Source organism: Antechinus flavipes, chromosome 3, assembly GCF_016432865.1.
Source record: "Antechinus flavipes isolate AdamAnt ecotype Samford, QLD, Australia chromosome 3, AdamAnt_v2, whole genome shotgun sequence".
Lineage (NCBI taxonomy): Eukaryota > Metazoa > Chordata > Mammalia > Dasyuromorphia > Dasyuridae > Antechinus > Antechinus flavipes.
In genome coordinates this window covers 518,042,614-518,056,515 of record NC_067400.1, presented here as the reverse complement: position 1 = coordinate 518,056,515, position 13,902 = coordinate 518,042,614, and the positions used below count along the sequence as shown (strand labels likewise).

The window sequence follows — 13,902 nt, the reverse complement described above, 5'->3', positions numbered from 1 at the left end:
TACCAAGAAATTTATATTTGATAACTATCAGTGAGAGTGAAAATGTTCAGGTGACTCTGTGGTGGATAAGAGCAGGTAGAACATGGAGAAGAAAAATAGATACTTCCTAATTATATACTACACAGAAATCTTTCTTTTTAATGAGGGTCAGAAAATTTCTTGTATCCTTTTCACAAAAAAAAGAGCTCTTTTTCTGACTTAAGAGTAGCTAACACCAACCTTCCCCTTGTAATTATTTCTATCATCCATAGTCCAAGTTGATAATCACTTCTCCCTAAAGCCTTTACTGATCACTAGCAACCTATTCACAATCTATTTTCTTCCTCCTAATTTTAAAACAGTCTATACAACTCATTTCCCAATCCTATATTTACTTTGTGTTTCAACCTAACAGTTGGGGAAATCAAAGGAGGTTTTCACAAAATTAATCAGTCAACAAGTATTTATTAAGTGCCTATTATAGGCCAGGCACTGTGGTAGGTCCTGGGAATACAAAGACAATAATGTCTTCTCCCAAGAAACCTCTATTCTATCAGTATTACAGGCCACCTAGACAGAGGAAATTAATTGATGAGCAGTTCAGGAAACAGATTACAATCCTAGCACAGAGGCTTAATATAGTTAGGGCAGTAACATAAGTTCATAGCTCTACCTTAGTGCTATGACAGGAGATAGAAGTGAAAACAGTTTTTATTGAATGTTTAGCCATCTAACATTAAAAGTAGTTTTCCTGTTCAGTCTTACTGGGAATTGATTAACCATCTAGCAAATATATGTAGCATCTTGGATATTTTGAAAGAAAAGATGTGGTATTTTTTTAATAGTGTTTTATTTTTTGTAATTACATGTAAAGATAGTTTCCAACATTCGTTTTTATAAGATTTTGGAAAAACTAAGTTTCTCAAGGATAATCATCTGCACAATGTTGCTGTTATTGTATACAGTGTTCTCCTGGTTCTTCTCATTTCACTCAGCATCAATTCATGCAATTCTTTCTAGGTTTTTTTCTAAAATGCACCTGCTCATCATTTTTTTGTAGCAGTATAGTATATATCATAACTTGTTCAGCCATTCCCCAATTGATGGGCATCCCCAAAATTTCCAATTTTTGTCACCACAAAAAGAGGTGCTATGAATATTTTTGTACAAGTAGGTCCTTTTCCTTCTTTTATTATCTCTTTGGGATACAGACTTAATAATGGTATTGCTATGTCAAAACAATTTGGTTGCCTTTTGGGTGTACTTCTAAATTGCTCTCCAGAATGGTTAGATAAGTTCACAATTCCACCAACAATGCATTTGTGTTCCAGTTTTTCTACATTTTCTCCAACATTTATCATTTTCCTTTTCTTTCAATGTTAGCCAATCTGATAGATGTGAGATGATACCTCAGTTGTTTTGATTTGCATTTCTCTCATCAATAGTAATTTAGACCATTTTTTCATCTGACTTCTAGCTTTAATTTTTTATCTGAAAACTATCTATTCATATTCTTTGATAATTTTTCAATTGGGCAATGATTTGTATTCTTATGACTCACTTCGCTATATTTTTGAGACACTTCGTGTAAAAATTGTTTCTCAAATTTCTGCTTTTTTAAATCTTAATTGTATTCATTGGTTTTGTTTGTGCAAAACTTAATGTAATCAAAATTATCCATTTTGTTTTTCATAATATTCTCTATCTATTGTCTGGTCATAAATTCTTTCCTTTTCCACAGATCTGACAAGTAAACTATTCCTTGTTCTCCTGTGCTTATACTAACACCCTTTATGTCTATATCATGTGCCCATTTTGATCCTATCTTGATATACAATATGAGATATTGATCTATGCCAATTTCCTGCCATACAAGTTTATAGTTTTCCCAGCAGTTTTTGTCAAATAGTGACTTGTTATCCCAGAAACTAGAGAAAGAATTTATCAAACAGAAAATTTCATAGTCATTTACTACTGTGTTTTTTGTATTTAATCTATTTCACTGATCCACCACTCTATTTTCTTAGAAAATGCCAAATAATTTTGATGATTGAGATTTTATTAGCATAGTTTTAAGTCTCATACGGCTAGGCCACCTTTCTTTGTGATTTTTTTCATTAATTCCCCTAATATTCTTGACCTTTTGTTTTTCTGAGATTAATTTTATTATTTTTTTCTAGCTCTATAAAATAATTTTTAGTAGTTTGATTGGCATGTGACACTGAATAAATAAATTAATTTAGGTAGAATTGCCATTTATATTCTCTTGGCCTATTCATAAGTAATTGATATTTTTCCCCATTATTTAGACCTAAATTTATTTGTGTGAAGTGTTTTGTAATTGTGTTTATTTTTCAAGTGGAATTTCTCTATCTCTTGCTGCTGAGGTTTGTTGGTAATATATAGAAATGTTGATTTGTGTGCATTTATTTTATCCCCTGAAACCTTGTCACAATTGTTATTTTAACAAGTTTTTAAATTGATTCCCTAAGTATACTATTATATCATCTGCAAAGAGTGATAGTTTTGGCTCCTCGTTACCAATTTAATTCTTTTAATTTCTTTTTTCTTTTCTTGTTGCTAAAGCTAAAATTTCTAGTACAATATTAAATTGTAGTGGTGACAAGGGGCATTCTTGTCTCACACTGATCTTACATGGGAAGGCTTCTAGCTTATTCCCTTTACATATAATGCTTAGTAATGATTTTAGATAGAAATTATTTATCATCTTAAGAAAAGCTTCATTTATTCCTATCCTCTCCTAGTGTTTTTAATAGGAATGGGTGCTATAGTTGGTCAAAAGATTTTTTTTTCCCTACATTTATTGAGATAACAGTATTTCTGTTGGTTTTGTTATTGATATGATCAATTTTGCTAATAGTTTTTCTAATATTGAACCATCCTTGCTTTTCTGGTATAATTCTCATTTGATCATAGTGTATTATCCTTGTGAGAAATCGATTATCTCTTTGCTAATGTTTTATTTAAAATTTTTGCATCAGAATTCATTAGGGAAATTCATCTGCAATTTTTTTCTCTATTTTGGGTCTTCCTAGTTTAGATATAAATACCATATTTGTGTCATAAAAGAATTTGATAGAACTCCTTCTTTGCCTATTTTCCCAAATAGTTTATATAGTATTAGAATTAATTGCCCTTTAAAAGTTTGGTAGAATGCATCTGGCCCTTTAGATTTTTTCTTAGGGAATTCATCCATGGCTTGTTCAATTTCTTTTTCCAAATTGGGAGTGAAATATTTTATTTCCTATTCTATTAATCTGGACAGTTTATAGTTTTGCAAATATTCATCCTTAAGATTGTCAGATTCATTGGCATACTATTGAGCTTGATGGTGAATTCACCCTTTTTGTTTTTGAAAGTGGTAATTTAGTTTTCTTTTTTTTTTTTTTAATTTAAATTAAGCAAAAGTTGAACATGTTTTTTCCCCAACAAAATCATCTTTTAGTTTTATTTATTAATTCAATAGTTTACTTACTTTTAATTTTATCTCTTTTGAGTTTCAGAATTTCTAATTAGATGTTTAATCGCAGATTTTTCATTTTTCTACCTTTTTTCGTTGCATGCCCTTCATTAATCTATGAAATTTACCCTAAGTACTGCTTTGATTGTAACCCATAAATTTTGGTATGTTGTCTCATTATGGTCATTTTGTTTGATGAAATTCGTTCTTTTTTTAAAAAATCTGCCTCTTTCTTTTTTTTTTTTTTTTTTTGCTTGCTGAGGCAATTGGGGTTAAGCAACTTGCCCAGGGTCACACAGCCAGAAAGTATTAAGTGTTTGAGGGCAGATTTGAACTCAGGTCCTCCTGATTTCAGGGCTGGTGCTCTATCCACTGCGCCACCTAGCTGCCCTGATGAAATTCATTCTTTAAGATTAGATTATATAGTTTCCAATTAATATTTAATCTGTCTTTCCATGTTCTTTATTACATAAAATTTTTATTACGTCATGATCTGAAAAGGATGCATTTAACATTCCTTTTGTGCCTTTCATTTTGAGATTTTTTTTTTTTTTAAATCTTAATACATGCTCAGGATTATATGTACTGCTGAGAAAAAGGTATATTCCCTTCTGTCTTCATTCAGTTTTCTCCAAAGGTTTATCATATCTAATTTTTCCAAAATTCTATTCACCTCCTTAACTTTTTTCTTGTTTATTTTTTTATTAGATTTATCTAGTTCTGACAGGCAGAGGTTGAGGTAATGTATGGCTTTACTATCTATTTCTTCTTGTAACACATTTTATCTTCTCCTCTAAGAATTTGGATGCTCTGCCACTTAGTGCATATATGTTTAGGATTGATATTACTTAATTGTCTAAGGTACCTTTTAGCAAGTTGTAGATCTCTTAATTAGATCTATTTTTGCTTTTGATTTATCTGAGATCAGGATTGTTACCTTTGTTTTTTGTTTTTGTTTTTTTAACTTCAGCTAAAGCATAATGTATTTCTTCTCTGGTCTTTTGCCTTTACTCTGTGTGTGCCTCTGGGCTTCAAATGTGTTTCTTATAAACAACATATTGTAGATTCTGGTTTCTAATTCATTGTTATCCTTTTCCATTTTATGGGAGAGTTCATCCCATTCATATTCACAGATAAATTACTAGCTGTTTATGTCTCTTCATCCTCTTTTTTCCCTATTTATACTTTTCTCTCCCTTTTCTTTCACCTTATCCCTCCTGCCCTGCTTTTGACCACTGCTTCCCTCAATCTGCTTTCCCTTTTCTCAATCCCCTCCTTTTCTTTTCACACTTCATCCTCCTATTCCCTTTAGGATAAGGTAGATCTCTTTCCCCAAAAGTGAGTGTATATGTTATTTCCTCTTTGAATCAAATCCAATGAGAATAATGTTCAAACACTGCTTACCCTTTCTCTTCCTTCCCTCTACTGTAATAAGTCTTTCATGCCTCTTAATGTGGTATAATTTACCCAATTCTGTCTCTCCCTGTAGTGTTATTTGAGAACAATCCTTTTGTTCACTCCTTAATTTTTTCTTATCACATCAAAGTTAACTTTTACCCACACCCTTTGTCTAACTATATTCCTTCTAACTATTCTATTAGAGATATGGTTCTTATGGGTATACATGTCATCTTTCCATGGGTATGTAAATAGTTTAACCTTATTAAAAACCATAGGCTTTTTTTTCTTTTTGTTTTTTTTTTTTCTTTCCTATTTACTTTTTTATGCTTCTCCTGAATCTTGTATTTGAAGATCAGATTTTCTGTTCAGCTCTAGTCTTTTCATCAGGAACTTTTAAAAGTCTCCTTTTTCAATGAATGTCCATCTTTTTCTCTGAAAGATTATGCTCTTGTTGGTGGAGTTGTGAATGAATCCAACCATTCTGGAAAGCAATCTGGAATTATGCCCAAAAAGTTATCAAACTGTGCATACCCTTTGATCCAGCAGTGCTACTACTGGGCTTATACCCCAAAGAGATACTAAAGAAAGGAAAGGGACCTGTATGTGCCAAAATGTTTGTGGCAGCCCTATTTGTAGTGGCTAGAAGCTGGAAAATGAATGGATGCCCCTCAATTAGCGAATGGTTGGGTAAATTGTGGTATACGAATGTTATGGAATGTTATTGTTCTATAAGAAATGACCAGCAGGATGAATACAGAGAGGCTTGGAGAGACTTACATGAACTTGGAGAGACTTTCATGAACTGATGCTAAGTGAAATGAGCAGAACCAGGAGATCATTATATACTTCAACAACGATACTATATGAGGATGTATTCTGATGGAAGTGGATTTCTTTGACAAAGAGAAGATCTAACTCAGTTCCAAGTGATCAATGATGGACAGAAGCAGCTACACCCAAAGAAAGAATACTGAGAAATTGTTGGAATCTTTACAAACTGCTAACTCATTAGAGTTGATAGATTATTGATCTGATCTTACAAGAAGATGTTTTGGGCCAGAACCTGAAACAAGGTACTAAGTAGAACTAATTGATACAATGCTTGTGTTTGCACCTTTACTCATTGGAGTTCACACGTTTGGGAAATTTCAGGTTTTAGTATGAGATATCTGAATTCACACCTCCCTTGAAGCTCTTAGGGCCAGAGAGCACTATGGGAGAAAACCCATAATCCCATTCTCTCACAAGAGTCATATATAAGCCAGTGAAGAGTGTCATGAGAATATATTTTCCATGTGGCTGGCTAGTAGCGGAAGAAGAGTTTTGAGAGGAAGAAGCTACGAGTCAAGAGTTTAGTGAAGATTGAGAAGGCTTTCTCAGAGGCAAGACAGATTCAACTTGGTGCTGGCTCTGGAGGCTGAAGAAAGCAGAGGCAGTGGCTGAAGGACAAACCTTTGAATTTGGAGATGAAGAGAGAGAGGCCTCAACTAACCAGGCTACTTTGGAATTTTTTGCATTTTTGTTTGTATTTTTACCAGCTGGCTGCATTTGGGGTAATTATTGATCTGAACTGATACTAAGGCTGCCTCCAAGAAAACCTCCCCTGAGAAACCTGCTCCCTTTCCCAGAGAGAACTCACATATACATTTTAAAGAAGAAAAAGAGCTCCACATTTTGGTGCCCAATGTGGGGCTGACAAAATCCTGATTCCAGTGGAAAAGCCTCTGATCCAGTGGAAAAGTCTTCTTGACCCAGAAATTAGGGTGAGTGCAACAAAGAAATTTTGTTTAAAGAGTAGAATTTCAGCTAAGATGGGACAGATGTTTAGAAAACAGCCTTCTGTTTCTGTTCAAGGAAAATGTTTAGAGAGCATTGTCAAAGTTATGGAAAGCCAAGGTTTAATAATAATTTTACAGCAGATCACTGAACTTTTACAAACTGTAAAGTACATATGTCCTTGTTTCTCTCTGGAAAAGGAATTAGATCTAAACAAGTGGAAATTGGTAGGAGAGGACCTTTGTCAGTTCTATAATAAAAATGGGCCTAACTCAATTTCCAAAGACATGCTTAATACATATAATTTAATACAACTAGCTTTAGGAAATTTTATAAGTATTAAAATAAGGAAAAAGAAGAAACAGCAGCAGGGAGAAGTGCCAACTATACTAGGTGAAAAGGAGGACGAATCAGATAACAATGGAGTTAAGTACAATTCTGAGTATGATACTTCACAGCAGAAGGAATTAGGTTATTCCACATCTCATGACCCTCCCCCCTCAATTAACCCTTCCTGGGTGGTGGAAGAAGGGGGAGGGAGAGAGGCGGAAACACAAACAGGGTGTCCTGTAAAGAAGAATATGACAAGATTAGAAGAGGCATTAATTAAAGCAAAAAATGAAGAAGATATATCTGATTTTATAAATGCATATCCTGTTATTGAAAAGCTTGACTCTTCAGGTCAAAAAGAGAGAAAATACACTCCTTTTAATTTGGAAAAAATTAAAGATTTGAAAAAGGGTTGCACTCTTTATGGGACTACATCCTCTTATGTGAAGATGTTACTAGATAATTTGTCTTATGAAATCTTAACCCCGAATAACTGGAAATCCATAGCTAAGACATGTCTAGAACCGGGACAAAATTTGTTGTGGCTTTCAGAGTTTCATGAATTATGTAGGATTCAAGCCCAATGCAATAGGCAAACAGAAGCTATTGTACAAGTTGCTTTTGACCACCAACTGGCTGGTCAAGATCAGTATGCAGAGAGTTCAGAACAGATTTATTATCCCATAACAGTGTACAAGCAAATTTCTAAGGCTGCAATAAAAGCTTAAGAGTTCTCTCCCTGGACAGAAAGATGGAAATAAAGCTTTTACAAAAATAGAGCAAGGTCCCAATGAACCTTTTGCAGATTTTGTGGGACGTTTGCAGACAGCTGTAATAAGAACCATTAGAGATAATGCTGCCACAGAAATAATGACTAGACATTTGGCTAAGGAAAATGCCAATGAGGTTTGCAAGAGAATTATATGGGGGCTAGACAAAAATGCTCCTTTAGAGGAGATCATAAGACGCTGTGCCACAGTGGGCACAAATGCTTATTATGCTCAAAACATCTTTTTGTAAGATCAGATCAATAATCTATCAACTCTAATGAGTTAGCAGTTTGTAAAGATTCCAACAAGAAATGAATGTAAACTGTTTGCATTTTTGTTTTTTTTTCCCGGGTTATTTCTACCTTCTGAATCCAATTCTCCCTGTGCAACAAGAGAACTGTTCGGTTCTGCACACATAAATTATATCTAGGATATGCTGTGACCTTTTTAACATGTATAGGACTGCTTGCCATCTGGGGGAGGGGGTGGAAGGAGGGAGGGGGAAAATCAGAACAGAAGTGAATGCAAGGGATAATGTTGTAAAAAATTACCCTGGCTTGAATTCTGTCAATAAAAAGTTATAATTATTATTTAAAAAAAAAAAAAGAAAGAAAGAAAGATTATTCTCAGTTTTTCTGGATAGTTGGTTCCTGGTTAAAATTCAAATTTCTTTGCCTTCCAGAATATCATATTCCAGGCCCTCTGATCCTTTAATGTAGAAACTGCTTAGTTCTAGGTAATCATGACTGTGATTCCTCTTTCTGACTGCTTGCAGTATTTTCTCTTTGATCTGATAGTTCTGGAATTTAGCTACAGTATTTCAAAGGAGTTTTCATTCTAGAATCTCTTTTAGAAGGTGATAAGGAAGTGACTATTTTACTCTCTAGTTCTAGAGTACCAGTACAGTTTTCCTTGATAATTTCTTGAAAGATGCTATTCAGGCTCACTCTGGTTTTTTTTTTTTTTTGTTTGTTTGTTTGTTTTTTAATTAATCATGGCTTTCACATAGTCCAGTAATTTTTTTTTTTTGCTTCCCCTCCCCTTTTTTTTTATTATAGCTTTTTATTTATAAGACATATGCATGGGTAATTTTTCAGCATTGACAATTGCAAAACCTTTTGTTCCAACTTTTCCCTTTTTCTCCCCACTCCTTCCCCCAGATGGCAGGTTGACCAATACATGTTAAATATGTTAAAGTATAAGTAAAATACAATATATGTATACATGTCCAAACAGTTATTTTGCTATGTAGTCCAGTAATTCTTAAGTTACCTCTCATGGATTTATTTTCTGGGTCATTTTTTTTCCCTAGTGAGCTATTTTACATTTTCTTCTAGTTTTTCATTCTGTTAATTTTGTTTGACGTTTTCTTGATGTCTCATAAAATCATTAGCTTCCACTTGTATGATTCTAATTTTTAAGGAGTTTTCTAAAGTCAATTTTTTTTTTTTTTTTACAAATTGTTGACTTATTTTTTCCATCATTCTCTTGCATAACATTTCTTTTCCCAATTTTTCTTCTACCTCTTCTACTTAATTTTTAAAATATTTTTTGAGGTGGGGCAATTAGGATAGATAGGATAGTGGATAGAGCACCAGCCCTGAAGTTAAGAGGCCTGAGTTCAAATCTGGCCTCATACACTTAACACATCCTGGCTGTGTGACCCTGGGCAAGTCACAACCCCAATTGCCTCAGCAAAAAAGAAAAAAAAAAGATTTACTTTTTGAGCTCTTCCAAGAGAACTGCTTGATACCAATTTATATTCTTCTTTAAGGGTTCTTATGTAAATATTTTGACATTATTGTTCTTTCCTGAGTTTGTGTTTTGATCTTTTCTGTTGCCACAGCAGCTTTGGATCAGGGCTCTTTTTTTGTTATTTTGTGCATTTTTAAAAATTGAACTTGACTCCTGGATATTATCCCAAGTTTCTTGCACTGGTGGGCAGGAGGGTTTGATCACTGGCTTTCTGTGCCAGGGCTTCTGCATTTTGCTCACTGTGCTAGGATGGCCTGTCATTGTTATGCCTATTATGCTCTAGGCTGGCAGGGCCGGCAGTTTGCCCTCCGTGCTGGGACTGAAGCCTCAGAACTGATCTGCTGAAGCTGAACTTTAGTACCTCTGTTGCTAATCTATGCTGTGACTAATAAACCCCCGCTGACTTGTCCAGACACTGCCTGTATTGGACTGTACTCTGCTTTTACCTAAATGAGTCAAATCTTTCCTGAAATCTTTCTAAGTTACTTTGGGCTGAAAATTGTTTCAGTCTGTCTTTTTGTGGATTCTGTCACTTCAGAATTGTTTTACATTGTTTCCAAAGGAAACAGGAGAAATCTCAGGCAACTTTCTGGTTTCTTGCTGCCATCTTGGCAGATACAGTATTTCTATCATAGATTAATTTAACATTAAATGTAGAATAAAGTTAGCATAACCCTTGCAGTAGTTTTGAATACTTCCTGTCATTTGAGTCTCATAGCAAGAATTCTGCAAGATGAGAAGGAAAAAGGAGAATAACTCCTGTTTTACACAACCAGTGTATACTATTTGTGAAGAGGTGCTGTATGAAATAGAACTAGGGAGAGAACCTGTATGTAGATCACAAGAAGCCCCTCTTCCAGCATCAGTCATTTCCTTTTTTATCCTATAATCAGGAGGGACCCTTTTGAGTAGGATATTGATGTGGCTTGGGGCTCAGGTAGATAATTTCTGATAGATTCCTTCCATGCCTTCCATGCATTAGACCAGACCTGTCATTTCAGTTGTAGAAAGCAATGAACAAGGAGTTTTCCAGTTCAGATGATCACAATGACTGCCCTGATAGGCTAAGACATTAGCACGTGGGCAATGAGAAGGAAAGGAACTCCTCAGGTTCACACAGCCAGGATATATCAAATTAGCAAGCACTTATTTGGCACAAATGTGTGTCAGATATTGTGCTAAGCAGTAAGGATAAAACAAAAGGCAAAAACAGTCCCTGCCCTCTAGGAGTCCGTAGTCCAAAATAGGAGACAACATGCAGACAACCATGTACAGATAGACAAGATAAATTAAAGATAATCTTAGCAGAAATGTACTTGCATTCAAGAGGGTTTGTATAGGCTTCTTTGCAGAAGGTAGGATTTTCTTTTACTTTTTATTATTTTTAAAAATAATAATAGTTTTTTTTTATTTTTCAAACTATATATAAAGATAGGTTGACATCCATTCTTCCAAATCCTTGTGTTCCAAATTTTTCTCCCTCTCTTCACTCCTCTCCCCTCTTCTGGACAGCAGTAATTAATATAGATTAAACTTGTTCATTTCTTTTAAACATATTTCCACATATATCATGCTATGCAAGAAAAATTAGATCAAATGGGGAAAAATGAGAAAGAAAAATAAACGATCAAACAACAGTAACAGCAAAGGGGAAAATACTATGCTGTGGTCGACATTCAGTCCCCTAATTCTCTCTTGGATATGGACAGCTCTCTCCCAACACAAGTCTGTTGAAATTGCCTTGAATTACCTCATTGAAAAGAGCCAAGTTCATCAAAGTTGATCATTGATACAATTTATGATGAGGAATTTGTTACCAAATGATGGCAGGCACCAACAGTTGAGATTTGGCCATGTGAAGAATTCACAATGGTCATTCTCTTTGGCAAAGAGTAGATTTATTTAGGGGAATAGCTTACAGACAAAATGAAGGGATACGATACCAGGAATGGTAGGTATGAAATAGAGTGAGAAAGCATATGAAAGATAAATTCCTTAGTGGAACTCACAATTACCCAGTAGAAAGGGAGCACCCCTCAAGGTTGGGGTTTGCCCTTCGCTGGCAGGCTAAATCCTGGAAGAGATGTAGTACCCAAAAAGAGTTAGTCAGTTTAAAGGAGAAGTGGGGTTGAGAAATGTAGTGGAGTTAGGGAAGATTTCACAAGACAGACTGCCATGGCAGGCTGACCCAAAGTAAAGTAGAGCCTTGGGCTGGCCCATAAGTAGGTTTTATAGGGAAATTTTAACTTCAGGGGCATGACTAAGATTTCTACAGAGGGTGAATCTCAGGAGTTTGACATAACTTGGATTTCAAACTGGACCACCTCTCCAAAGGGTGGGACCATAGAGTTAAATTGATTTCTATCAGAGCCTTCTGCCTGCTTGCCTCAGGGATCTATTTTTGTCAGTTCCTCTGCTAACCACACCCAACTTTGAAGACCTCATACATCATCCATATAATCTTCTTGTTGCTGTAAACAGTTTTCTCTTGATTCTGCTCACTTCATTTAGCATCAGTTCATGTAAGTCACTCCAGGATTCTCTGAAATCATCCTGCTGGTCATTTCTTACAGAACAATAATATTCCATAACATTCATATACCACAATTTATTCAGCCATTCTCCAATTGATGGGCATCCATTCAGTTTCCAGTTTCTGGCCACTACAAAGAGGGTTACCACAAATGTTTGCATATGTGGTTCCTTTTCCCTTTTTTAGGATCTCTTTGGGATATAGGCCCACTGCTGGATCAAAGAGTATGCACAGTTTGATAGCCCTTTGGGCATAGTTCCAAATTGCTCTCCAGAATAGTTGGATCTGTTCACAGTTCCACCAACAATGTATTAGTGTCCCAGTTTTCCCACATCAACTCCAACATTCATCATAATCTTGTCCTGTCATCTCAGCCAATCTGACAGGTGTGTAGTGATATCTCAGAGTTGTCTTAATTTGCATTTCTCTGAATAATAGTGATTTGGAACACTCTTTCATGTGAGTGGTAATAGTTTCAATTTCATCATCTGAAAATTGTCTATTCATATCCTTTGACCATTTATCAGTTGGGAATGGCTTGTATTATTATAAATGTGTTTCAATTCTCTATATATTTTAGAAATGAAGCCTTTATCAGATACATTGGATGTAAAAAACTTTTCCCAGTTTTCTGTTTCCCTTCTAATGTTGGCTGCATTGATTATGTTTGTACAGAACCTTTTACATTTAATATATCAAAATCATCCACTTTGCATTCATAATGTTCTTAAGTTCTTCTTTGGCTATAAATTCCTTCTTTCTCCACAGATCCAAGAAGTCGACTATTTTTCTCCTAATTTACTTATAAGTATCACTTTTTATGTCTAAATCATGATGCAGAGGGAAAGAATACTAGACAAGGGAGATACCTGGAAAAAATGCTAAGAGTTGGCCAGGCATGGTGGCACGTAATCTCTGCTGTTGGAGACTGAGGCTGCCAGATCTCAAACTGCAGAGCCTGAACTGCAGTATTTGCTAGTATTAGTGTTAATATAGTAAGGTTGGAAATAGGGCAGGGTTAATGTGTGAAACGAGGTCCAAGAGTGGTCCTGGTACGTCCAACCTGGGAAAGGTAGCGAAACCCAGACTAAGAAAGAGAAGACTGTGTGTGCTTGTGTAAATGCATGGAGTTAAAAGAGTACCACTTTTTAGGAATAGCAAGGAGTTCACTATTTTGGAGGGGGAGGGGGGTTAAGAAGTAAAAAGACTGGACAGATAGGGGGTAGACACATCAGGTTATGAAAGGTTTTAAAAGCCAGAGAATTTTATATCTGATCATGGAAAACATAACAGGGAACCACTGGATTTCATTGGAGTGAAACAACAGGATCGAATTTGTGCATCAAAATTAGATCTTCCCAACTACAAGTACGGCTTGTCAGAAAAGTACTGCCCTGTGCATAGTAGGTGCTTAATAACTTTCTTTTAGTGAAGAGGAAGACATTTGAGTTTTTAAAATATTTAGCACAATACTTAGTACTTAACACTATGGAGATGCCAAATATATATACATATATACAAACACATCTATATTTTTATATAAGTAATACTAAGTCCATTTACAAAGCAATTATGGTGTTCCAGGTTAGAATTGCCGATTTACTGTCTGGCTTTTGGCAGTGTCCCTCACCTCCCCAGACCTCAGTTTCCTCCTTTGTAAAATAGTTGGACAGGGTATTCTTCAAGCCCCGCCTCTTCCAGGTCTCAGTCCTGTAATCCTCTGAATCAGTCCCTGGCCTCTCCTTGCCTTTCTCCCCTCCCCCAGCCCCAGCCCCCTACATACACACACACTTCTGCTCACTACCTGAACGATGAGAGAGCCTAAGTCCACTGCAAGCTGGTCCAGGTTCGTGGACCATGACCCCGTCCAGCCCCGT

General features: G+C 35.4%; 1 protein-coding gene across 1 annotated transcript in view; it reads left to right on the top strand.

Moving 5' to 3' along the window:
• The window catches only part of UVRAG (UV radiation resistance associated), a 410,809-nt gene that overhangs the window by 392,503 nt on the left and 4,404 nt on the right, over window positions 1-13,902 (top strand). The gene's annotated exons all lie outside the window — the stretch shown is intronic.